Source organism: Dipodomys ordii, unplaced genomic scaffold (assembly GCF_000151885.1).
Source record: "Dipodomys ordii isolate 6190 unplaced genomic scaffold, Dord_2.0 Scaffold63, whole genome shotgun sequence".
Lineage (NCBI taxonomy): Eukaryota > Metazoa > Chordata > Mammalia > Rodentia > Heteromyidae > Dipodomys > Dipodomys ordii.
In genome coordinates this window covers 728,186-756,103 of record NW_012267279.1, presented here as the reverse complement: position 1 = coordinate 756,103, position 27,918 = coordinate 728,186, and the positions used below count along the sequence as shown (strand labels likewise).

The following is a 27,918-nucleotide window of genomic DNA, read 5'->3' as shown; positions in this document are numbered from 1 at the left end:
TTCCCTATCTTATGTGAAAATTAGAAAAATTACATTACAAGTTGGGTAGCCAAGGCTCACGCCTGTAATAGTAGTGAATCAGAAAGCTGGGGTTTGGATGTTCATCTGGTCAGTAATTTCTGTGAGGCTCTATCTCCAACTTAACCTGTGAAAAGCAGAGCTGGAGGCATGGCTTGAGGTAGAGCAGTAGCTGATCAAGGGGTGGGACCTTAGTTCAAATCTCAGTACTAGCAATAAACAGAAACAACTGAGAGGAAAGGATGATCACATTACATACCTCCAAGGGTGGCTATGAGCATTAAAGGAAATATCAATGTGCTTACCGTAATGTCTGCGGATAGTGACTATAGTGATAACATACTCATTTTTGTGATCATTCCCCAAATGCACCAAGTTCTGCTTCTCTTCCTTGTGGACCATTAACAAGGTTCCTGAATGATTTCACCCGCAGGGTCCTTCTCTTTTCAGATGCATCTCAAGATATCTAGGTAGGAGTCTTTCCCCAACATTTCCTCTTAGCAGAATGCTCTCTGTGGTACCCATCTATGTTGTTTTGCTTTTGTTTTTTCTTTTTTCATCTCCACCAGGGGAAGCAAGAACATGGGTCATGCAAGTGATTAGTAAATACCGGTGGTAGAATGAGTGAGTGAATATGGGCTCTTAACTCTTAATAACTATCATGAAAGGATGCTCATAAAACTCTGACAGAAAATGTTATTTGAATGGGCACCAGTAGAGGTGTGAAATTCCTTGTCAAGAGGACACTGGGGAATACAACCTGGCAGGACACTTCTGCCTATGGAGCCTTTCTGTAAAACTACCACAAGAGGCTGCAAAGGTAATTTCTCTAATTCACTGCAAGTAATGCTACTTGGCAATGCAAAGAGCAAACCCTGGTGATGAGAAGGGGGAAAATGCAAAGAAGAGGAAGTCATGAGCCAAACAATGTGAGAACAGCCCCCCTTCCCTAGCCTAACCCCATTGCCCAGGCACCCAGCCTGGATGGTATTATGTCCACACAGTTGGGACTTTAGGAACTGCCTGCCAATATTGACACTGCCCTGTGGAAGGAAACCAAGGTGCATTGGTGAACAATCACTTTAGATCTTAATTGTTGAAAACCTGCTGGTTAGAGTTCTTAAGCTAATGCCTGTTGGCTTGATGGAGATTTGGGTGTTTGCTCTTTTTTTTTTTTAAATCATTTGTTTATTTATCTATTTTGGATTTGTCTTGTGTTTCATGTCACAAAGTGACATGCTCTTTTAAATTTTCTTTCTGAAGGCAGGTTAAGGGACTTCATGCTTAGCTTTTCCTAGGAATTATTTTCTTTCCTCTCTTATACTCCCTTTCCTCTTTTCATTGGATGCCATCCCTGCAGCAATGATTGGCTCTGCACACACGCTTGTCTGAATGGACGTTTAGAATCTGGGTAAATGAAAACCCCACTCTCCTCAGCTCTCCTGAAACCTCTGCAGGCTGTGGGAAGACATCTCTACCGACATGGCTATAAACTTGCAATTCCCTGATGGTCCTGGAGAGCAACAGTGATGATAAACCTCTGTATGTACCCAAACTAGTCTCTTGGAGCCTGAGTGATGTGGTGACCCACCCAGAGGAGGGCCTCACAACACCGACTTCTCTATGGTTCCCCTCACCCTCAATTTGCAGGCTGTAATGAATGACAACAGGGGACTTTTAGGAATTCTTATTTGGGACAGGAAACTGACAAGGTACCTGTCCTTTCTCTACCAAAGCCTGGCACAAATTTAAGACCATCAGTTGATTTCCATTTATTGATGAGCAGATCACAGACTAGCCCCTGGGCATGTTTTCAAACTTAATGAAGAAAAGACAGTTCCTGACACTAGAGCTCTTCATCTCACTGACAGCATCAATCATGATATTTTTTTTTTTCCTGAGCTCCAGGCTGCTTTGAGGAATGAAATCTTTCTTCTGAAATCTGGAAAGGCCAAGCGAGTAGATACTGGGCCATGGACTGGTCAAGGGACAGAAGTTTCTAGTTTATCTCAGTATATCTCTTTTGTATCACTATGGGCTTGGGGAAGGAACGAGGGAAGACTGGGGTCTGAGATTTTGTGGCAGCTAGAGGGTCATGGACTGGTAAGCAGGAAGGGAGTTTGTTCCCAAGGGGAACAATACTATTGTAGCTGCTTTATACATGGAGGTAGTTTTTCATCCTGTGTGTGTGGTTTGGTGGCAGGAGGGACATCAAGGAGATTCTCCTTCCAGAAGCTCAGACTCCTTCCCATTTGTGACACAGAAAATACATTTGAGATCTGAAGCCTGTCTTGGAGATCTTGTATTTCAGTGGTTTTCAAAATTTTAGTTTGCTGGTAGTAACTTCTTTTTTTTCCCTTCAAAGAAAAGCAAGTAGCTCTATAAGAGCCTAGGAAATTGATAGACTAGAAAGAGAAATAGGATTTAGTAGTTTGGAGATAGTAAGAAGTAGGAGAGAGGTGTGGGTTGAGATGCAACCTCTAAGAGACATATGAGGGTACTCTGGAAGCAGCAGGTTTCCTTGAAGCACTGAAAACCTTAGATCAAACTCAGTACCCTCAGCTGGGGATCAGAGAGGCATGAGACTTACTAAAGAGCTAGATTTCCTGTTGGAGCTGGTTTTTGGTCTCTTTTTCCATAAGGATGGAATATTTACTTTGTGGCAGGAATGCTAAAGACACCAGCGAGAAATTGGGCATGGATGTTCTGACCATCATTGAGAAATTGCCACCTAGTGGGTCCTGAGAACATAACTTGGCTCCTCTTCCTTGCTCATTGTGGAATGCCATTATTTCAACCCTGAAATAATTCACATCCTTCTCCCTTCCAAAAGTAGAAGCATCGATTTGCTCATATACATCTGAAACCTCAAGTTCCCTGTTCCCTCCATCTCCTCTCCCTTAACCAGCTCAGCGCCTAGATTTGTTGTCATGCCTCCAAGATTGAGTCAGTCTCCATCTTGGTTGCACCAATACTAATCCAAATACCAGGATTACACTGGAGCTGGCAACAGCATCTTCACTGGCTTTCTTCTTTCATTCTGATCTCATTTAAATTCATTCTTCACATAAAAACTATCATGATGTGTTTGAAGTGCAAGCTCTGATTATATCACTTCTTCTGCTTGCTAGATCTTTCTCAGTGCTTTCCCATTGCATGTAAAGACTCCAAGCTTTAGCAGACTGCTTATTAGTATATGTTTGGGGGTCCTTTGAGCCTTTCCAGGATGGGCTCATATCTCTCTGCCCTCCTTCTATACAATGTTGTCACCCTGATTTCATATGCTCTATCTGTCTATCTATCTGTCTGTCTGTCTGTCTATCAGGAATATTCCCCCTTAGGTCTCCATGGCTTACTTATCAGAATGTCTTCTTGTCTCAACTAAAATCCTTCAGTGTAAACAATCTCATACCATGTAGTACATTGATTGTGGCACTTTCTTTGCGTGGTTACATTCATGGTGCCTACCTTCCCCCAGAGAAACTTCACTGAGTGAGGTCTATGTTATTATTAGCCACATACTTGTATGTCTTAGTACTATTTGTAGAGCAGCGACTGAATATGTATTTGTATTTTATGAATGAATGAACAAACATGGTCTTTCCTTTGTATTTCTTTGGGACAGCATTTCTGTGAGCCATTTCTCCTGCATCCTTACTCCATTTGCCAAACGATATCTTGGGGTGGGAAATTGACACAGCTTTGCTGTACCCTGGAATTTGTATAACAAACAAAACTTATGGTCAGAATTCTCAACTAAATTTGACACAAATATCGCCATTCAACCATCTTTTAATTTTGAGTCTTCAGGTTCTTGACATTCCTCAGTCTTGACCTTTACTATTGACAAGTCTGCAGACAGAGTTGTATGCCTAATTGAAATGTTGTATGGGTCCCTGGTTCCAAAGGCTAAAACATTCTTCTTTTCTTTCAAATGCCTGAGACACTCCTACTGTGAGAGCATATCACCTAAGTGCCCTGGTGGTATGGAAACAGGCTTTTGAGATGTGTGGCTCTGAGATGTACCATTTATGAGCTAGTCCTGAGCCTCAGTTTTCTCATTGGTGAAATGGAATTAAAACATTATGATGTTGTTACAAGTTTGACCAAGATAATATCCATGCTCTTCTTGAAGCAATGACTGAATAGGATGCTTACTGAATATTAATTTTCAGTGTGGAGCCTTGGAATCTTCTTCACTGGATCTTCCAAGGGTTATAGACCCATCAACTGTCTGGATAGAGGAGAATATTGGGGTCCTGTTAAGCAACGATTTCTAGTAAAGGTAGCACAAGAATTCTCAATGAACTCTGCTCAGCTGTTCATAAAATTGTGTACCACAGAATTCCTGAAGCCTCCAGCCAGGTCTGAGGCAGGGATAGTATTCACACTGAAGAAAGGTCCTAAATATATTCCTGGGTCTGTGACCATTGCTATTCTCTGGGATCCCATTGGAGTGCTTCTGAAGCTTGTCCCCACTTCTTGAAGGGGAAGTTGCTCAAGTGAATGCTCTCAAAAATACCACCACTGTCCAGGAATTCTTCAGGATTGGAATATATGCATGCCATTGGCCATGCCCCATTAAGCCTTGGACCTAGAATCATCAGTCAAGATGGTGGTTTGGAAGCCATGGCTCTCAGCACTCTTTCTCTGGGGACGGCTTTGGGCTTTCCAGCTCTGTGGTCTCTACCAGATGGCCTATAATAGAACTTAGTCACTTTGCCTGTACTGGGGACTGGGCCAGGTTCCTGACAGAGCAGATTGGATGGTCTGTGTATTAAATTCTCTACCCTTCTCAAGGTCTGGCATGGGACACTTGCCTACTGATCAATGGTTGAATCCTAACATTTTCTTCTCTTCTTAGCTGTCAGGTACTTAAAATTCTATCAAACTCATCTCCAAAAACTTGGGCCTTTCTCTAGGAATCTTGGAGAGGAGATACAGCCATATAATAAATTATAGTTATCACAGGGTTGCTTAGAGCATCAGCAGCCCTGTTCTCCTGTAGGAAGGGGCACAGATAACGTGGTCTTTAGATTTGCCAATTCCTAGTACTGTTTCCCTGCTTTCTTTATCATCCAAATTGAAATACATCGAATAAGCAAAGTAAGTTACAATTTGTTTAAATAGCTTCAAACATTTTTTCTCATTTCCTGGAGTTCATTTCTATAAATATTATTTTATATAATCCGAGGCACATAGGCATTACACCTTTGTGTTCCCTGCCTAAGTTTCAAACTTTTTTTTAATGCTGAGTTATTAGTGGTAAATTATGAGCCTCCTTCAGGACACTGGTCAGGATGTGGTCCTAAAGGGAAGAACTCAGCTGAACTCTCTCAAGAGTCATTTTTGCTGGCTACCTGGATATTGTCACTTGGGACATCAGGGCCCAGATGTTAGGGAGCCCTTGAAGCTGGTCTCACTTGAGGTAGGCAGGGTATTCTCAGTGAGTCTTCTTGAGCCATGCTTCAGAGAAAGGGATTCGCTTCATGCAATGGAACACTGATCCTCTGAGGTTGCAATGGAAGAGCCTCCTGGTCCTCTCAGCTTGGAATGAGAGCAAAAGCGACCGCAGGCTATGGCTTCTTAGTGTGTTCCTGCAGGGAGAGGTGCATCCAGGAGCTTGACAGGGTGTGCCCTGCCTCTATCTACATGAAGGAAGATGCTAGGGGAGGAGGATAGTACCCTTGGCTTCAAGGGGAGGTGGAACACAGGCAAGGTGACAGAAGGGGGAGCTATCTGATTCTGTCCACTTGGTATCTTCTCTCCTCTCTCATTTCCTCACTCTTCCACTCTCACTTTCCTATCCTCTGGACTCTGGTCAAGAAACTCTCCAAGGACACAGCTCTTTGGATTTATGGAGACTGTGGCTGTGAGCCCTCTGAGTCTTAGGCAGGGCTGGGACTTTGACATCTTTGACAGTTTTGTTTGTGACTGGGGAGGGAGGGCTGGGTAAGAGGACCTTGGGGAAATGAAATAGTAATTTCCTTACCCCCTCCTCTCTTGCCCTACTGATTTCCAGAGCGGTCGGAAAAAAAAAACCCAAACAAACAAAAAACAAAACTCAGCTGTGAATTTGGTCAGTTAAGCATCTTCCATACAGGTGCTTCTGGCCATCAAAGTCTTGAAGCAGTTAAACTTGCTTTCACCTTTGTTGCAGCTCCCTTAAAAGAAAATAGAGAGATCTTCGAAAGGTGGAAGGGGTAGCAGGCCAGCAACGTAAAGTGTGTGCAATCAGTCAGATACAAGTGGCACCACTAAAAATTGCCTTCATATATCAGCTTATGGTTTACACACTCTGGCAGAAAGGACACTAAAAGGTCAGCAGAAAAAAAATGTATATGTCAGGCCTGGAGCTGTGGCTTCAAAGGTGGTGAGAAGACACAATCTGGGGAGGGTTCTAGAGGGACCAGCTAAGTGCCTGATGAGGTGGGATTTGTTTGTTCCCTCTTTGTTTGTTTTTTTTTTTATTTTTTAAGGAAGTTGCTTGCAAACGTCAGCAGAGAAACTAAGGTATAGACTCAGAGTCACCTCCCGCTCTGACCTCTGGTGACAAGACGGATAGTTCCATTCATCTGTGGGTGAGCGGCCGAGGCTCCCAGCATTTTTTTTCCCTCCCCTTTTTGCTTGGACTCAGGATATATTTGTTTGCAGAGAGGAATGTCACGCTTGTGAATGCACTGTTCAGTCATGTGCCTGCGGTGAAATCGGAGGAGGGGGAGAAGAGACAGGAGGGAAGGGGCGGGGGTGGCGTGGGGAAAGGCCAAGCTATACTCTAGGGGCTCTGAGTGATGCCAGCTCCGATCCAGAAACAAATCTTCAACCAAATGCTAATGGAGAATGTGCCTTCCAACCAGAAGGATCAGCGAACACACTGTAAATTAATAATGCACCCTTTTAGTAGCGATTGCCTAGCGAGAAAGTAGGGGAGGAATATCCGCCCCCTTCCTCTTCAGTACCTCTCCTAAAGACAGAGAGAACTCGGAGCAGGAGTTCTCAGAGTTTTGTTTAAGACTGGCCCTCCCCCGCTTACTTTATTAACCGTGTAACATTTTAAGGTTGTTTTTTCCTCTCTGTCTCCTCCAGCAAGTCTCTATTGATCACTGTTTACAGTTATAATCCCTTTCAAATTTATCATCCATGACTAACACCACCACATGTATTGATTAGTGTTGACGGATGTCCCTCTGCAGTTCAGAACTGCCCTGATCCTGACTAGTGAAATACAGTAGAGATGGAGGGAGATAGAAATATACATTTCCCCTTTCTCCTTCATTTTATTTCAGTAGGTTTCTTTTTTTGCTTCTGTTCTTCCTAGCTGAGGTAACTATTTTCATGTAGAAGCTGAGGAATTGCTTTGTATATTTTTAAGATACTATCTTTACTTTTTTTTTTGTAGGAACAAAAGTGTTCCTGGGTGGCAGGTAGGGGGTCTGCCAACAGGTCCTAAAAGAAATCAGATTTATGAGGGATAGCCACATGTCTTTTCTTAAAAGCTTCAAGCAACAAAGACATAAAGGGTAGTTTTTTTAGTGACAAAATAGATGTCACTTGTGACTAAGGACAAGTTATCTGAAATCTGGACTGTAAATGGAATCATTTGTCAATAGTACATTTTATTTTTTTAATTATATTTATTTTTCTTATTGCTTATTCTCTGCTATGTCCTCTTCAAATGTTATGGTGGTAGGCTTTGAAGCTGTGTGTACATTGGTCTTGGGACACTTCTGTGTCCTGCTCATCCAGCTCTTGCCAATTATATCCCTTGATCTGCCCAACTAGCAATTGCTGGGCTACAGAGAGGGCTGGTCCTTACCTTTAACCTGCCTTCTCCTGGTCCATCCGCTGCATGAGTTTTGAGGACTCTATGCAATGGAACAATAATCCCGTCCTTGTGGCAAACAAGGAGCCTGTGAGACAGTACTCAGAGGGGCTCAATGGAAACCACGAAGGACCACAGGGACCAGCGTGGTCTAATTACTGCTCTGGAAACTCCTTGCCCTCACTCTTATATACCAAGCAAATTTTATTACTCTGGAAGGTTTTCCTTATGTGCCAAGAGATGTTACCAGTGAACCCAAGGACCAGATTTGAAAATGGAATACAGAATGCTGGCTCCCCAAGGGAATTTAGAGGTCTTATAGCTTAGCTCACGGATTTTACATGCTAGGAAATCCATGGTACCTAAACATTTGGAATAACTTGTACCCTTTCCCCGCCATGGACAAGAGAGAAGCCCAGGAAAAGAAGATGATTTTCTGACTCTCATGAAAGTTGATTTCCTTCCCTCCTCTTGCTTTGTTCTTACTCTTTTCCTTTTCCTCTTCCCCCTCCTCTCTCTTTCTCTCTGTATTCTCTCTCCTTTCCTTCTCTCCTTTTCCATTCCCTCTTTCTTCACGCCCTTCATGCTATTCTTGCTCTATAGGTGAAGAAACAAGGCCTCTCCACTCCTGGCACTCATTTTACGTGGCAAAACCATTTTCTAAGAAATTCAAAGGTTTCTTTACCCCCAGAGAATTCACATTAAAAAGTTAATTTTCCTTCCAAAGGAAAGAAAGGGAACGATGAGTTCAGCTCCTAGGGGAGGGTGCATCTACATACCTAGTGTGCTGCCATTCTGTCATGCTATGCGCTTCTGAATAGTTTAGTTGACTCATATGTAAATGATATTTTGTCCTCCCTCACTGCCTCTGCCCCACTATTGACAATCATTTGATGGGCTGGGGGTTTTTCCCCCCTCTCTATTTATCTATTTTCCAAGTTTTCATGGTCTATTTGTAATAGTGTTTTTGGTTCTTTGCACTACTTTAAATTAAGTTTCTCATATGGGTCTTATTATACCTGAATACTGTTCAGTTATTCGATGCCTTAGTTGTAAATCCTCAATAAAAAGATCTTTAATAATCAGTTGGCATTTATTTAGTATACCACCCATCTTATTAAATCTAACTCCTTAGATTTAATAGGACAGTTTATTGTATTTCAGCATTGGAATAGTGATGCTATAGTTCTGCTTGAAAAGGCACTTTCATTATAGACTCCTGTTTTTAGGCACTTATAATTTTCTCAAGTAGCACATTTATTTCAATGTGCAATCATTTTCGGTTCTCTTCTCTCTCTTGCTCTCAATTTGTACCATTTTTTTCCTTCACGTTTTTAAAAAAGTTTAATATGGAAATATATCTGAAACTTTAGTGGGGGGAAAAGCTGTGTCAGTGGCTGAGAATAGCTGAGCAAAGCTGCCAGGCTCCTTGAAATCCAGATTCATGTGTGGTGCCATCAGTCAGCTTGATGCAAATGTTGAAGAAAGAGGCCGCTGGACGTAGGGTTGTGCTTCTGTAACTTGAGGAAGTTTCTTCTGAGTTCTTTTTAAGTCATCTTTTCCTTGAGTTTAAGCATTTACTGGCTTTTCCCAGTGATAGGAAACTGAGGAACTCAGCATGCAGGAAATCATCAAGGAAACAGATATTCCTGAGACTTTCCCTTCCTAGTCCATTGGTGTAGAAGTGTGGGCTATGCTCTGTCACCAGGCTCTTTGTATATGGTGTTCCTCCAGGCTTACCCTTTTCCGGGTTGGCATCAACTCAGAAAGAGCATTAGTTACTCAAAGGTGCCTGGCATAACCAGTGAGTTGATTCCCTCACCAATTACATTTTCTATTTTTTGTGGTGTGCTGGACTTAGCTTATATTGTCCTATGAGAGCCAATTGGGTACATCTTTTCCCAACTTCATGTTCAGTGACATCACCTTGATCACCATTAGCTTTGTGTAGCTCAGTCACAGTCAAGTTCTACAAAGAAACAAGCAGATGCTATATGTATCATATTAGTGTTTACTTCCTTCCCCCTCCCCACCCCAGAGAGCTGTTTGTTAGGCATTCACCAACCTATAAATTAAGTGATGGTTTGAGAATAAAGCTCATTCTCTCTTCTAAATTGTATACCTTACAAGAATAGGGACTTTGTCTATTTTAGTCTATGATTTATTTCTATCACAGTGTCTGGCATGTAGTAAGTGGTCAAAGAACTGAATTTAGAAAGACAGAATTTAGAATAGATGTAGTCTTTTTAAAGTAAAGAGGCTAAACCATTCGAAGGATCTCAGTCCCACAAGATCAAGGTTGTCTATGATTTACTTCTAAGAATGTCCCATTCCATATCAGGATCTAGTTTCCTAAAAGAAGGAAGATTCTTAGATGCTCAATTTTTTTCCACTGGTGAAGTCACCCATCAGGTAGCCCCTGACAATGATGAACAAGTGTAGAGAGGATGATTGTGTTCAGGCAAGGAGGTAGGCTGCATGATGCTCTGCCCTTCTTTTAAATTTATGTCATTGAATTTGTGGGGGCGGGGGAATGGGGGGGTTGGACATAGTGATAGATGCCTGCAATCCCAGCATTGGGAAGACTGAGGCAGAAGGACTAAGGGTCAAGTTCAAATGCTGCTTAAGGACGACTTGTTCAAAAACAAGACGGTTTTGTCTGTGGGTTTGATTCTGAGAGGCTGTTTTCCAGTTTCCCCATGTTCATATCAGGTAATCACTAGTTCTTCTAGAACTTTGCTGCCATGAGAATGAAGTTAGACATACTTCCTTCAAAATGGGCTCTGTTACTGTTGTGCACCCTTGAAAATTGGTTCCATCCTTAGAGCCTCAATATCCTCAGGCCTAAAATGCATATTCAAATTGTTATTGGAGACAAAACTTGTCTACACATGTATGTGCATGTGTATAGTGTGCAAGGCTGTGTGTGTAGCCATCCTACTGTGTATGAGGCAATATCTCATTGTGGGTTCAATTTGGATTTCCCCTAATGATTACTCATGTTGAACATCTTGTTATATGCTTGTTTGCCATTTGTGCAGTTTTTGAAAAAATAGCTGTTGAAGTCAATTTCCCATTAAAAATGGCTTTTGTTGTTGTTGTTGAATTGTAGGATTTTTTTTTTTTGGTCAGTCATAGGGCTTGAACTCTGGGCCTGGGGGCTGTCCCTCAGCTTGTCAGATCAAGGACAGTGCTCTACCACTTGGGCCACAGCAACACTGCCAGTTTTGGGTGGTTAATTGGAGATGAGAGTCTCATAGACTTTCCTGCCCTGGCTGGCTTTGAACCATGATCCTCAGCTCTCAACCTCCTTAGTAGCTAGGATTATAGGCATGAGCCATTGGCACCTGGCTAAAGTTGTAGGAATTTTTATGTGTTCTGCACAATAATAACTTATTAGACATATGATTCTTGTATATTTTTTTCCTATTCCTTACTTCGCCTTCTCACTCCATCGATTGTGTCCTTTGATGCACAAGGGGTTCATTAGTTGATGTTGCCCTTTCGTCTATTTTCATTTTTGTTGCCTGTGCATTTTGTGACCCATCTAGAAAATAGTTGGTAAGTGCTAGGTCATTAGGCCATTTTATAGTTTTAGGTCTTATGGTTAATATTTATTCCATTTTGAATTAATTGTTTATAGGAAGTAGGATAAGAGTCCAATTTGCTTGCTTGTGGATTTTGAATTTTCTCAATACTATTTGTTGAGGAGACTATATATTTCTATCAAAAAGATATGATTACAATTCTTTAACTGTATCTTTTTTCTTTTTCTCCTTCCTTCCTTCCTTCCTTCCTTCTTTCCTTCCTTCCCTTCTTTCCTTCCTCCCTCCCTCCTCTCTCCCTCTTTCTCTTTCTTTCTTTCTTTCTATAAAGGTGATGAACAGAGGTATTAGTTTCTTAAATCAGATAACGTGCACATTTCTTTTTGAATAGTGTCACCTTTTCCCTTGTTTTCTTCAAGTTTTTCCCTCCTGACCCTTCCTCTCCCAAAAGTTGTATAATTCCTTTTTAGCATAGTGTCCAGTGAGTGTCATAGCAGCATTTGTTCACTCTTTGTCCCTTCACCTTCCCAAATCAGATAAACTTACATGTAAGACAAAAGGTAAGAAATAAAAAGTGATGAAATTGAAAAAAACTAGCAATAAAATCTCTTTTTTCCATTTCTTGTAGTTAATTTCGATAAACATCATTTCATATGATCTTATGCACATAGCAATTGTGCTTTTGTGATACTTTCCTAAGAATATTCTCCTATGGTCTCACTCTGTGAATTTAATTATATTTTAAGGGTTATTTCTGAGATTTCTATTTTATTCCATTGCTGTAACTGTTGATCTTTATGACAATACCAGACTGTTTTGGTTACTGTAACTTGATAATAAGTTTTGACATCAGAAAGTGTGATAATGCCTAATTTGTTCTTTTTTTTTCAAGATTGTTTAGGTCACTGAGACTCCATGTGAATTTTAGCATGGCCCTTTATGCTTTTTCAAAATACACCAATATGATTTTGATGGGGAAGCATTAAATTTTGGTAGTATTTGGCCTCTTAACAATATTGTCTTCCAATCCAGAATTCAAGATTCTTCCCATTTATTTGTTTTCTTTAATTGCTTTCAGTAACATTTTGTAGTTTTCAGTATGCAGGTATTTGTTTCATTGTTACAGGTTATGCGGAAGTATTTTATTCTTTTGATGTTATTGTAAATGTAATTATCTTCTTACTTTTTGTGCTGTTGTGTTTAGAAATGCAGTTGATTCTTAAAGTCGATTTTGTATCCTGCAAATTATTTATTAGTTCGAACAGTTTCCTTTTGTTTTTCTTTTTCCTTTTGGATGGGATCTTTAGACTTTTCTTTATAAAAGATACATGTTACATATGAAACATAGGTATTTTTTACTTCTTCATTTCCATTTTGGAAATTGTTTAGTTTTTTTTTTTGCTCTTTATCTTATAGTACTATGTTGAATTGAAGCAAAAATGAATAGTTTTATTGACCATGCTCTTGCAGGAAAAACTTGCAGTCTTTCACCACAAACAATGCATTGTTACATTTTTCATTCAAGTTATTTTTTGTGTATGTGTACTGGTGTGTGTATGAGCGTGTGTGTGTGTGTGTGTGTGTGTGTGTGTGTGTGAGTGTGTTTGTATGTGCCAGTAAGTGTGCTTGTCCTAGGCTTGTCCTAGAGCCTCTCACTTTGGGCTTCATGATAGTCGTATGCTGAAGAAATTTTCTTCGATATCTAGTTCATTGACTGGTAGTCAATGTATTCTTTTGAAAAAAATTCTGCTATTGTTGAATGGAATTTTGTATAAATGTCCATTAGGTCAAATTGCTTGACTGTGCTGTTCTTTCTACCAATTCTCAGTCTACTTGTTCAATCATGGACAATATTTTCAAATTGTGTTTGGTCTGTTTCTCTTTTTCTCTATAAATTTTTGCTTTAGCAGTTCTGTTATTAAGTACATAATGTTTCAGACTATTATGTCTTCACTTTGAATTGATATCCTTGTCATTTTGAAGTGATTTTTGTATGTGGTAACATTCTTTACTCTGAAATGTATGTCACATGTAGCTATTTCCTTTCTTTGGAAAGGAATAAATTTTTTATCTTTATATCTCCCTTTTAAACTATTTACATTTTCTTGTTTTCTCATCAAATCTGATTCCTTTTAAACTGAGCTACTAGACCATTTACATTTAATGAGGTCATTTTTTACAGATATATTTAAGACTGTACAACAAAATCTGTTTTCTATTTGTCCTATCCGTTCTTTATCTCATTTTCCCACTTTAATTTGTATTATGTGGATATTATATAATTCCATTTTAACTTCTTTATTGATGTATTAACTACAAATCTAAGTCTTCATCTTTATTACTTCAGGGGTTGTCTTAGTGATACTGTAAGAGTTTGTATATAGTACTTTGTTAAATGATTTTCCTTTAAGATGAAAATATAAACTTTCCATTATCAATGTAATTTGCTATATTAATATGATATTAGAAAAAAAGTATATTCTTAATAGAGACAGAAAAAAATTTTATTGTGAAAATACTGTCCAGAGGGGTTACAGTTACATGAGTAAGGTAATGAGTACATTTCCTATCTAGCATTGTTGCCCCCTCCCTTGTTTTTCCCCTACTATCTCTTCCCTCCCCACTTCCCCAACTCTTCCCTCCCCCACCCCAATTGTAAAGTTCATTTTCAACATAGTATCTTGTACATCTTATTGTTACAATGGGTCAACCTGTATTCTGTTTCAGCATTTTGTTATTTCCTTCCCCTTCCCAAATTAGAAAAACATACATACAAAATGCAGTGACAATAGGGGTTATACTGTGGGGGAAGAACATACAAAAGAAACAAAAAAATCACATAATACATTACAAACAACAGCAACAAAGGAAAAAAACCTCCTGTGTCCATATCTTGGGGTTCATTTCACTTAGCATCATCTTATATAGTCATATGTACATAGGTTTGACCTTTTCTGCTTGTCTGGTAAGATTATCCTAGGCATATGAGATTATCCTCATAAGATTATCCTAGATATTATTTCAAATAAGGGAAACCATGGGACCTATGTTCCTTTGGGCCTGGCTTACTTCACTTAATATAATTTTTCCAAGTCTTTCCATGTCCTAATAAATGGGGTGGTCTCATTCTTTCTGATAGAGGCATAGAATTCTATTATACATATATATATCACATTTTTTTGATCCATTCATCTACTGAGGGACGTCTGAGTTGGTACCATATCTTAGCTATGGTAACTAATGCTGTGATAAACATAGTTGTGCTGGTAGCTTTAGTATGCCTTGTTTTTGTGTAAATGCCCAAAAGTGGGCTTGCTGAGTGGTAAGAGAGCTCTATGTGGAGTCTTTTGAGGAACCTCCATACTGCTTTCCAAAGTGGTTGAACAAGTTTACACTCTGCCAACAATGCAGTAAGGTTCCCTTTTGGCCACATCCCCTCCAGCATCTGTTGTTATTAAAGTTCTTGGTTATAGCCATTCTAACTGGGTTGAGGTGGTATCTCAGTGTTGTTTTGATTTTCATTTCTTTTATGTCTAGAGAAGTTGAGCATTTCTTCATGTGCCTATTGGACACCCTGAAAACAAACATTACAGGAAAGAATAGGAGAAACTCTAGGGCTCCTTGGCACAGGCCGAAAATTTCTTAATAAAGACCCAGAAACACAACACAACACAACACATCAAAGAAAGTTGGACACATGGGATTGCATGAAGCTGCAGAGCTTCTGCATGACAAAGAACATAGCTAGCAAGATCAATAGAAAGACCACGGACTGGGAGATCTTGACTAGCCATACAACAGACAAGGGCCTCATATCTAAAATATACTTAGAACTCAAAAAATTAAATCCCCCAACAACAAATCCTAAAAAAAAAACCCACCTCATTAATAAGTGACTAAAGACTTAAAGAGAAATTCTCTGAAGAAAATATTTTTGATAGAATTCCATACCCATTGTATTCAGATTAAACTCCTAGAAAAATAAATGCACAAGTATTTTCTTAACATGACATAGAATAGCTATGAAAAACATACTTTTTTGGTGCATTCATGTATAATGTGTAATCTTCAATGCATTTTCAAAGTGGGAATGTAACGAAAAGGCTGGATAACATTTTTTCCATTTGGCATTGGCTAGAGAGCTCACTAGCACAGTAAACAAGATTCAGAAATAAAAGTCATAATTGCAAGATCATAAGGAAATGTAATAAATACCCTTATTATTTATAAGTAATGTGGTTGCATTGTAAATCTTTTTTAAATTTATTTTCAAAATTATATGTTTAATGTCTTTAGGTAGTTCTACAAAGGAGTTGTCATTTCACAAGGCAGTTTATGCATACAATGTGTCTTGATCAATGTTGTCTCTTTCAACATTCTCATCCATCCCTCCCAACCCACTCCTTCCTTCACTCTTCTTAATTTTGTGAGCTCTACATTGAATTCTTCACTGCATTCTTCCCTTCTCTTTATTTGTTACTCCTTTCAAATACCCATTTCCTGGTGTTTATTTTGTAGAATGTGACTTCGCCTTTCTACGGAATTACACTATTTGCGTTTTCCTTTGAGTCTACCATATTTCAGTTAATACATTTGCATAGACCTCCAAACTACCCAACATATTTATGTGTAGGTTTATAAGATAAACCTAGCTTCCACATATGAAGAAATGGAAAAATCTTAAAATATTTGTCTTCATATTATTTTTAATTAAAACTGAGTTTATCAAGGGTGATAAGATTGATACACAAATATGCATTTTAATTTGCCTAAAAAGATTTTCAAAATGAGAAAAAATTACAATAGCATCAAAATGGGTAAACATCTTTTAATCGAGCTAGAGAAATACTTGCTTTACCTCCATACAAAATACTTTAAAATGTTGACAAGTTCTTATGGAGAAAGTTTAAGATGTTAGTTCTCCCTGTATTTTACTAGAGTCCATGTACTCTTTTCAAAAAGTCTCAGAAGATTTATCTTATGAATATGGAGGAGCTTATTCTAATATTTATATGGAAGTACAAAGGGCTCTGAATATTCATGATTATCCTGAAGCAGTAACAGGTCAGAGGTATATGCTCATATAGAAAGCTATATTATCAAGTTATAGCTGTTAAAACAGCATGGTATTGGCATGTTAGTCTGACAAGCAGACTAGAAAGTTCTGAGGCATATATGGACATTTGATTTGTGAAGAAATAGAACTTTGGAACTGAAGGGAAATAAGTCCTTTCCTCAATGGTAGTGTCATGTCACTTGCATATCCCCTAATGAAATTTGATTTATACTTCAGACCATGCATAAAAATCAAGGTTTGGTGGACTAGATATCTAAATTTGGAAGCCAGAATTACAACAATTCTAGTAGATTATAACTTCATGACCTAGGAGTGAGGAAAGATTTCTGGAAAGCAGTAATGACTTAAGAAAAGATTTGTTGGTTAGGCTATATTAACATTAAGAAATTGTGTTTATTCAAAGATACTGTAGAGTAAAAACATCAGCCACATTGTAGAAGAAGTTACTTTCAATACGCATAGCTCACAAAAGGCTCACATCCAGACTACATTAAGAACTCCTATACATGAAGTTGAAATGAATGATAACAGTTGAAATGAATGATAATAGAATAAAAGTGAACCATTTGTAGGCCCCTCACTAGAGGGTATCTGTAGATACCTGTGAACATACACCAAGATAGGCCACCTCATTAGGAAGTACCAGGATGGTAATTTAAAATTCAATAAGCTATTACTACACACATAACAGAACAGGAATGCTATGACAACAACAACAGCAGTAACCAAAATGAGATAATAATGCTAACTATAGTTGATATACCTGCTTATGAGAGTGTTTTGGAAAACACTTAGGCATGACTCATTGAAGGTGTGCTTACTTTACCATTCAGCCATTATACTCCTAGGTATTTGCCAGTAGATATGTAATCACAATGCAACAAAAGGTATGCGCAGATATACACAGCATTACTTGTCGTGCCTCAAATTTGTCTTTCCATAGCAGAGTGGGTGAACATATAAATATACGCTCTACAGGTGCAGAAAACCAAAGTACAAAGGAATCCAGATACAAATGAATTCATATTTCATTTAGTGAAAGCCCAAAGCACAAGGGAAACTAATCTACTATGTTAGAAGTTAGAATCATTGCTTTTGGAGATACGGAAAGGTTTTGCTGGAAAGGAAATGAATTAGTTTCCTATTGGCACTGGTATGAATTACAACACACTTAGAAGCTTCACACAAAACAGCTTTACTAACTAGTGGTGCTGATGATGAGAATTCCCACACAAATCTCTTTGAGCTAAGAGCAAGTTGTGGGCAGGATGTATTCCTTTCTGAGGATTCAGTAAAGAACTTGTTTTTGTTTTTTCCAGTGGACACTACTTTTCTTGGCTCATGAACCTTTCTTCCATTTTCAAAGCCTGTAGTGTTTGGATCTAGGCTTTCTTATGCTGCTCTATATCTCATTGTTTCTTCTCTACTTATATCTTTCTTTTCTACTTTTAAGGACCTTTATGGTTATATTGGACCCACCTGGGTAATTCAAGCTAATTACGCTAATTTAAAATCAACTGATTAACAACCTTAATTCCATCTGCAACCTTAATTCCCCTTTGTCATATGCCATGCACCATATGTCAACATAACATATTCACAGATCCTGGGGAATAAGATGTGGAACATCTTGGGGGACCCATTATTTTACCCTCCCCGAGGAATGTGAGACTACTCCTACTTTTCTTTCCCTTCTTCAATTTCTTTTCTTGAAGATGATCTAAATTCACAATTATTTGTGCCACTGAACTTTTTTCTCCCTATTGAACTTGAGTAATCTTTTATCTTTTTTTTTTTCTAAAGAGTACAAGTGTAAATACTGGGGTAGGCAAAATACATGTGTTCTGTGTTCCGTTCTGTGTCAGTGTTGGAAAATGGCGACACTTTTTTATTTTGCCACGAGTATGAGGATGCTATTTGAGTGTCACGACAACTGAGCAAAATCATGCTCAGTTTCCTCTAGGAAATGTCAGGGGGAATTCATCTGGCTTCCAACTTGTTCGCAGGCTGAAACCTTCTTCCCTTTAAATGTGTCCAGAAAGAGTTTTAGACTTCTCACCCTGAAACATATACAGTGAGTTGATTTCCTAAGAGTCTATAATACAGTGTTGACTCTTAATTTTGTTTTAATCATTTAAGTTACATACTGGCTCACTAAGCCGAACTTTCCCTGTTCCTATTTTAGTTGTGAAAATAAATTCCAGCACAAGCAGCCATCCACTAACGTCTTTGCCACCTCGTCTGTTGGAGCAGATTCTTCCTGAGATGGCTTGGGGAAGGTACTCTGTGATTTCAGCACGTCAAGCACACATCCATGTGTTACGAAGACGTGGCACATATGGCAATTAGGAAAAAAACGATTAAACTATTAGGACAAGTGCATTTTGAATGTATTTTTTTCCTCTAAAGTATGTGTAGATTTCCCTTTTTTCAGTTCTAGTAGAGAAGAATTAAAACTAAATTTTAGATATATTATTTCTTTTCTACAGTAACCTCTCCTTTATACCACTTTATTGTGTTTTTCATCTAGTGAGGTTTTTGTTGTTGTTGTTGTTGCTGTTGTGGGGCTTGAACTCTGGGCCTGAGCACTGTACCTGAGCTCTTAGCTCAGTGCCACTTCTGGTTTTCTGGTGGTTAATTGGAGATAAGAGTCTCGTGGACTTTCCTGCCCAGGCTGGCTTTGAACCTCGATCTTCAGATCTCAGCCTCCTGAGTAGCTAGGATTTCAGGTGTGAGCCACTGGCACCCGGTGCAGTGAGGTTTGGATCTAGGCTTGAGGAAGCAAGGTCCTGTCATGGATGGCCATTTCTAAACATATTGAGATATTTCCGGCTCAATTGTGCCTCTGAGTTTGATTCATTCCCCTGCCCTTTATTTTTACAGTTTACAGGCTAATTCCAAGTATAAACTTAATTTCTCCCCCTATCTTCTTCCCCTGAGGTGTTCTAAGATGACTTCAATGTGGGTAGACCAGGTGGTGGTCTATCCTGCTTCCCTGTGCAATTACAAGGTGAGCAGATTGGTTGGAACTTGAATTCTTTCATGGAATTCAACTATGTTTGCCCAAATGGCAAGATGAGAAAACAAGGAAGGCTTGCCAGCTCTGCTGTTAAACATAGTTTATTTAAAAAAGAATAACAAAAATTCAGGAAAGATTATATGTTACAATAGAGAACACTATGTCTTGTACCTAATGGCATCCCTGATCTTTTTACAGGCAGCCATTCTAGATTATGAAAGTAAACGAGCTGGCAGTAGGCTGTAGTGCTTCTTTGAGTGTTTTTTAAGAACCTAGTGTATTATCAAATAATAGCATAGTAACTCTGAAATTTAGTGAGTTTAATGATTGCCTGGAAAACTTGTTAAAGACGAGATTACTAATTATTGGTCTTCATCCTCAAATGTTCTCATTCAGGTCCTTGTTGTTACTGATGCTGCCTGCCCATCAGGTCCAGATGCTGGACCACACTAAATCGTTAGTATTGCACTGATTAGTCACAGTATGAATGAAGTCAAGATGAAGTTGTCTTGCTACAGTTGAAATAGGCCTCCATCTCTAAAGGGTTCTTCTAGGAATACCGCTAAGGGTCTGTGGTTTTGTTAAGCACCAAGGGCAGTGTCAAATGTCAAACATACAGTAGGTGACCAGTAAATGTATGGACAATGAACTTGAACAAAGATGTGAAGCCAAAAACAAGCAAAAGAAGTTTACCAGTAACTTGTAAATATTGAAAATTGCCTTTCAAAATGGAGCTATCATCACAATTCATACTCCTAGGTTTAGAAAAAGAGTAGGTATCTTGATCAATTGAATCTATACAGCAAGTAAGAAATAAAATACTGGGTTTAGGAGAAATTGTACAAGTCCACGAATGAAGGTCTGAATCTATTTTTAGAATGAGAATGAAATTGACTTGTTTGTATCACAGAGGTATTGTTATGGATGTTAATCTTCTCTACCATTTGTCTTCCCTTTCTTGAATGTAGTTATGCTGTCCTCCAAAGCTTATGTGTCAATCAAAAAGTCATTGTAAGATTTGTCCGGGGGCAAACTAAATAATACTAATTAGAACAAAATGGTATTGTATGCTTATTTTTAATTTTTGTAAAGATGTCATAGAAGGAAGGCACTTGTAAAGGCCAAATAAAAAGGAGAGTAAGAAAATAGGACATGAAATTAGCACCAGAATTGGCTTGTGCCCTGGGGTTTCTGGTGAACCTTAATGACATTGAGTTTTGTCTTAATGGTAAAGGGCATGGGAAGGTTTCAATATCATATCCTTGGGGTATCTGATAGAATCTTCTTTATAAGTTTAGGACACCAAAAGGCTCAATTATAGTCATAAAAAGTGAGTAGGAAAAATGCAGGAAGGTACAGAAAGGATAAAAAATCCTATATTATTGAGTAAAAAGGGAAAATATTCTCTGAGAATTAATAACCAGTGTCTAGCCTTTTTGTAAGTTTGAGGTCAGAATTCATGCTACCTATATAATCCAAATTAAGGTTCAAGTAGAAGATTTAATTGAAAATGGTTCTGGGTTAATTAGAATCTGAGTTGCTTTCCTTCTTAGTCTGAAGTAAAACAACTGCAACCCACATCTAAAAATTTCCAAAAGATGAAGTCAGAAAGAAAAAACAAAAAGCTCAGTCAGAAATCATGGAACATACAAGGAAGCAAAGCAACATGAAAAAGGCTGAAGACAAAATTAGACTACTAGTTTTTGAAATAAACGCACACTTAAAAGAGATATGTTCACTGCATTTTAAGGAATAAAAGGAAAGCTTTGAAATATAAAAAAGAAGCAACTATAAAACATGACAACATTTTTCACATGACATAATCAAATCGAATTTCTAGTACTGAAAAATGTAATAACCCAAATCAGAAGCTATATGGAAAGATGAAAAAGGGAAAATGAAAGAAGGAAATGAAGGAGACTTGGCAGCAAGATGAACAAGGGAAAGATGAACACAGTGAAATAGATCAGATCTTTTTAGTGAACTAGAAGAGATACCCAAAACAGTAACAGTAATGACCAACTGATAAGAAACATGAAATACAGAAGTTAAGAGATATGTAGAGTTGGGAGTTAAAAACATATCTGCAATCAAAGATACAGACAGTAGTTATGGGAAGAATGAGACATAGTACATATTTTCTTTTTTTTGTCGGTCATGGGGCTTGAACTCTGGGCTTGGGTGCTGTCCCTGCACTCTTCAGCTCAAGGTGAGTGTTCTACCTCTTGAGCCACAGTGCCACTTCTGGTTTTCTAGTGGTTTATTGGAGATAAGAGTCTCACAGACTTTCCTGCCTGGGCTTACTTTGAACTGTGATCCTCAGATTTCAGCCTCCTGAGTTGCTAGGATTACAGGCGTGAGCCACCGGTGCCCGGCAATAGTACATATTTTCAAGTGCACAATTACTGAACTATATATCTACTGACCTACTGAATACAAATCCTCATAAACCCAACATAATTCAAATAGGATAAATATCAATTGTAACCTCTGCAGAACAATTGCAAAACATCAAAGACAACGAGAAGATCTTATACGCATCCAGAGAGAAATGATACAATATCTACAAAATGTGGTATTGAGACTTTCAGCAGCAACAATCCAATGTAATTGGATAATATAATTTATGCACTGAAAGAAAATAACTCCATTTGGAGTTCTATATAGATAAAAATATTCAGAAATAAATTTAAATAAGAACATTTTCAGACAAATGTAAATAAACATTAATGGTCCTTGTTAATAAATGGGAAAAACCAAGAAAACACTGGCTGTATTGAAATATATTTTAAAAATAAACAGAGCAGGGCTGGGAAGGTGGCTCAGTGGTAGAGCATTTACCTTGCATGCATGAGGCCCTGGGTTCGATTCCTCAGCACCACATAAGCAAAAAGAAAAAAGCTGGAAGTGGCACTGTGGCTCAAGTGGTGGAGCACTAGCTAGCCTTGAGCTGAAGAGCTGAGGGACAGTGCCCAGGCCCAGAGTTCAGGCCCCATGACCGGACCCCCCCCAAAAAATAAATAAACAGAGCAGAAGTAAAATAATTAAGAATTGGATATAGGATTAGAGTTAAAATGTTCTGGGCTCTCTTAATTCTTGCAGGAAGGGTATTAACTGGATTATAAAGAGCATTGCTGGACAAAACATAGGAAGAGAAAATGCAGAAAGTATAAAGCACATAGCATCCAAATCTGAGAAACAGAAAAAGAAAAATGAATACTTACATGAAAAAAAGAAAGAAATTTCAAAAGAGAAACCAAATTTCAAAAGAGTAAAGGACAACTGAAAATAGATGATAAAGTAGTAGACTATAAATCTAAATATAACAGTGATCATTCTAAGTGTAAGTTAAATTCTCCAAATAAAAAACAAAGGTGTCAAATTGGATTTCAAAAAGCACTGATGGCTCTCACCTGTAATTCTAGCTACAAAGGAAGCTGAGAACTGAGGATCATGGTTCAAAACCAGCTAGGCAGATAATTATAAGATATTCTTCTCTCTAATTAACCAGCAAAAGCCAGGAACTGGAGGTATGACTCAAGTGGTAGAACACCAGAGTCCCTTACTAAAACAGTAACAGCAAAATTAAAAGTAGTAATGTTTACTTATAAACATTAAATGGTCTTTATAAAAGACAAACTGGGTGCTGGTGGCTCATGCCTCTAATCCTAACTACTCAAGAGGCAAACATTTTGGGAATCTTGAATTGAAATCAGTCTGGTAGGCCAGGAAGGTGGCTTAGTGGTAGAGTGCTTTCCTTGCATGTACGAGGCTCTGGGTTTGATCCCTCAGCATCACATAAGCAGAAAAAGACGAAAGTGGTGCTGTAGCTCAAGTGGTAGAGCGCTAGCCTTGAGCTGAAGAGCTGAAGGACTGTGCCTGGGCCCAGAGTTCAGGTCCCACAACTGCCAAAAAAAAAAAAAAAACGAAAAGAAAAGAAAAAAGAAAAACCATCCTCAGATCTCAGCCTCCTGAGTAGCTAGCGTTACAGGCCTGGACCACCAGTGCTTGGCTTTAGTTAAGGAAAAAAAAAATCAGTCTGGACAAGTAGTTCGTTAGACTCCATCTCTAAAATAACCAGCCAAAAGCAGGGCTGGAGGAATGGCTGATGTTGTAAAGCCCAAGAAAGATGGGCAAGCAAGGTGAGTAAGCATAAGACCTGAAGTTCAAATATTAGTGCTGGCAAAACAAGTAAGTAGATATAAACTTACAATTTTTTAGCCTGTCTAAGGCAGGCTGAATATGAAGATTCTTGCCTATAGTCCCAGTACTTCTCAGACTGAGACAAGAGGATCATTGGTTTAAGCAAGCCTGAGTGACAGAGAAAAACAAAAGTAAGCTAAACAAAGCTAAAACAAGTAATAAAAGTAAGCAACAAACAATAAAAAACTAAGGATGTAGAAAAATAGACAAAGAATAGAAAAAGATATCTCATGCAAATTCTAATTGAGGTAAGTCTAAGATTTCTGTATTGATGCTAACTGAAAACCTTGTGTGATAAAAATCAAATTGTTAGAAGATACTGCAATTCTAACCTGGGTACTCCAACATATGCAACAGAGATATATCTTGTAGAGACAAACCTGCTATACTACTTGGGATTTTGTCCTACCCCTTTTGGTAACTGACAAAATGGGGAGGAGAAATCTTAGTAAGGCTATGGAGACTTTGAGAAAATTTGATTTAATGAACATATATAGGACAGTATAGCTAAGAACTGCAGAACAAATATTCCTTTGAGAACAAAGAAGGAACCATATCTTATGACTGTAATGAAATATGTAAAACAATAATGATGACTTAGAAAACTAACCATATGTTTATAAATTAAGAATTTTCCCCTCAGTATTGATAAGGGATTAGTTCTAAAACCCCTGTCGATACTGGAATCTCAAGCTCTTCATACAAAATGATACCATATTTTGTTTTTGTTTTTTATTTTTTTTTAGCTTTTCCATTTTTTTATTTTTTTTAAATTGTGAATACTGTACAGAGGGGTTACAATTACATGGGCAAGATAATGAGTACATTTCAAATTGGTACAGTATTTTGATGTATGCTCATTCTCAGTATATTTAAATAATCTCTAGACTATATGTAATACTGAATGCAATGTCAATGGCTGTTATAGTGTATTGTTTAGGGAACAATGACAACAAAAAGGGCTCTTTGTGTTAAGTCAGATGCAATTGGTTGTTCAAATATTTTGTTGAACCCAAGAATAGCGAGGGCAGGCTTTGAACAACCAGGTAAGCCATGTGACCCAAGAGAAACCACAAGATATTTAGAACTGTATCATAATAATTGCATGGTATTAGTATTTTTTGTAGCTGTTACATAACAATAACTGACTGATACATTATCAATGTATCGGTAAATGGTTTCTCCAATCTTTGCCTAGATATTAATATTTAGAATTGCATGAAAACAGTGGTGTCTACCTTATATAGTATCTAGAGACCAATTGGTAGATTTAAGTATTTATGTCAGAAAATATAAACCTTTAAAATGAGTGAGTTGAGAATTAGTTCTTTAGTTTTAGAAGTCAGAAGAGCTCAGCAAGAGAAAAACTAAAAAAAAAAAAATAGAAAAAAAACCAAAAAGCGGATAATGGTAGGAGTGAAAACCAGGAAAAACAAATATATAATAGAGATTTATGCTTAAGTATATAAGAGATCATTGGTGCTTAACGCTGGTTATCCAGAACCACTAGCAGGTTGTCTCTGGAAGGATTAGTCAGTAAAACAGAAGAGAAGAGAAGGGAGTATAAGTGAGAGACAAAAGAAAGGACTTGACTCTAAATGCTGCAGAGATGAAGAGATGGCGACCACTAACAATCCACAGGCACTCTTCCACACATAAACACAGGCTCTGGACAGACAAACAGCTTCCTTTGAAGCTGATTTGGTGGTGTCTCTCAGTTATTGTTGTTATATGCAATCTCCCAATTGTAGGAAGTGCTAAGCCAAACATACTCAGTGCTCCGGGGGAAATGTGAGTGACCCAATGAGGGAGCCGCTAATGTGGATGGATCACCTCTAATCCTGAAGATGTCAGATTGGACTATAGGAGGAGATGAAGCTGTGATGACCAGATCCACTGAGCAGTTGCTGGCATGTGGTCCGGTGATATGAGTCCAGGGGGAAGTGCTGAGCCTGGGAAGTCAATCAGATAGCTGAACCAGCAGAGACTCTCTTACTCCTTAGGAGCAAGGTTTAATGGATGGGCAAAGAAGGGGAAAGGGGGAAAAATGATTAAATGGCTGAAATTTGGATTATGGTCCAGGCTTGTCTGTTCTGAATTGTGGTCCTGAGCTGCACCAGCTAGGTGGGGTGTGTGTGTGTGTGTGTGTGTGTGTGTGTGTGTGTGCGCGCGCGCGCACGCGTGCGTGCGTGTGTGTGTGTGTGTTAGGGGGTCTTAAACATTGTATTTCTTAGATTTTTTTTTTACTCTAGACTTCTGTTCTACCACTGGAGTCATAGGTCCACTTTTGCCTTTTTGATTATTCATTGGAAATAAGAGGCTCATGTACTTTTCTGCTCAGATCATTTTCAAACCATGATCCCCAGATTTCAACCTTTTGAGTAGTTAGGATTTTACTAATGAGCCACTAGCAACCATCCTCCTGGATGGCCACACAGTGTGTTATTGCTTACAGGAGCACCTCTGAGTCTTGGGCATGAATAGCCACTTTTTACCATTATGGTGCCCCAAAGCCAGAGTGGCTAGCCTCTCTACCGTGTGTCCCTTCAATTAGTTCCTGACTCTCTACTTCTTTTCTTACCTTCCACCCTTGTGTTGTTTTTCTCTCTTCCTTTTTCCCAAACCTTCCTCTTTTATCCTGGTCCCTCATCTCACTCTTCTTTCTGTTATACGTCAAACATTTGTTGAGTTCTTACTATGATGGAGACTGGTATCAGTGACTCTTAAGTGAAAGGCCAAGTAGTAAATGTCTTAGGTTCTGAGACCTGCCAGGCCTATCATAGCTACTCAACTCTGAACTGAATGTGGCCATCTGCAGTGGGTAAGCAAACGAGTATGTCTGTGCTCCACAAACTGGTGTGGAAGCTGTGATTTAAATTTTGTATCGCTTCCATGGGTAACAGATATTCTTCTTCTTTTGGTAATTTTCAACCATTTAAAATTGTAACAAACATTCTTAGGTCCTGGGCCATATGAACAGGCAATAGGCCCATGGACTTCAGTTTCCTGAGCGCTGATGTGGAATCCTATAGACAATAGAGTCTGAGTGACAGCCTAGCCTTTCTGCATCTCTCTTCCTAAGTGCATGACTGACACATGACAGCAAGAACTACAGGTAGACGTGGCAGGAAAATGATGAGAAAGGGTAGCTGTCCCTGGAGGCGGTTACGTCTCTGTTGCTTATTGAAGGACAGATGGGTTTCAGATGGCTATAATTAGATGGCCGTGTTGAACCACTCTTAACTTCTTACTTCCTATCCCAAACTAAATCCTTGGTCATGGCACCTGTCTTCTGACTTTGAAGGACACTGGGCTGCTCAGCAGGTAGAAAGTCCTCTGCAACTCAGGGTCCTCTCTTCCCAGTGACGCTCCCCACAGAGTTTCCAATCCTTGCTGTAGTCTGTAGAAAAGGGGAGAGAAGGATATGAGTGAGCTGTGGGCTCACGATATGAGCTAAAGATCTGAGATTTGATTTCAAAAGACTTGGTTCATGTGGGTGATCCCCACAGGGCTCTCTGGGTAGAAACGGTCTGGCTTCAGCTTTTTGTTAACAGGGAGCATAAGAAATCTTAGACCCATCTAGACTCATCCCTGTCCTTTCCATTTCGTATGACCCAGTTTGGGTACGGAAGAGCCCACTCTGTCTTTGCGGTTTCAGTTTCAATTTCTCTCTCTCTCTTTTCTTCCGAGATTTAGTAAAAAAGCCAAGAAATAGAAATATGAATTGATTGTGCAAAACAAACTAAAATTTGCCTTGGGGCAAGATACAGAGTTTTCGTTTATTTCCCTTCACATCTTGCAATCCTTGAGTGTGTGTATATAAAGGAGAGGAGCCCTAATTTATCACAGTGATCATAAAGAGAGGCTCTTTGAAATTCTAATGGAGAGATGGCATTGCTATTTAGAGTTGGAGCCTAGAGGGCTTAGGGAAACCCTGTGCAGAACTCTGGCTCAGGTTAGCATTTTTTATAAGAAAGAGAAAGTTTAACTTCATTTCCCAACATCATCATGCAGTAAAAGGAACACTGAACTTGAACTTCCAGAGCTGGATTAAGATTCTAACTTGACTATTTTCTAACTTTATTACCTTGGGAAAATCACTTAACTTCTTAGAAGGTCAGTCACAGTTAGAAAGAATATTTCAAATGGTAACAGTAATAACTTCTAATTCAGGGAGTTTGTTGAGAGGTCACTGATAGATAATTATTTGAAGACTGCTTTGCAAAGTAGGTGA

The 27,918-nt window shown here is 38.7% G+C and overlaps 1 long non-coding RNA gene across 2 annotated transcripts in view; it reads left to right on the top strand.

The window, feature by feature from the left end:
- LOC105990168 overlaps positions 1 to 18,838 on the top strand; it is a 295,412-nt gene extending 276,574 nt beyond the window's left edge. For both annotated transcript variants that reach the window (XR_001175293.1, XR_001175294.1), the window contains exon 4: positions 18,648 to 18,838. This is a non-coding gene — a long non-coding RNA (uncharacterized LOC105990168). The remainder of the gene's footprint in view (positions 1 to 18,647) is intronic.
- The last annotated feature ends 9,080 nt before the right edge of the window (positions 18,839 to 27,918 follow it).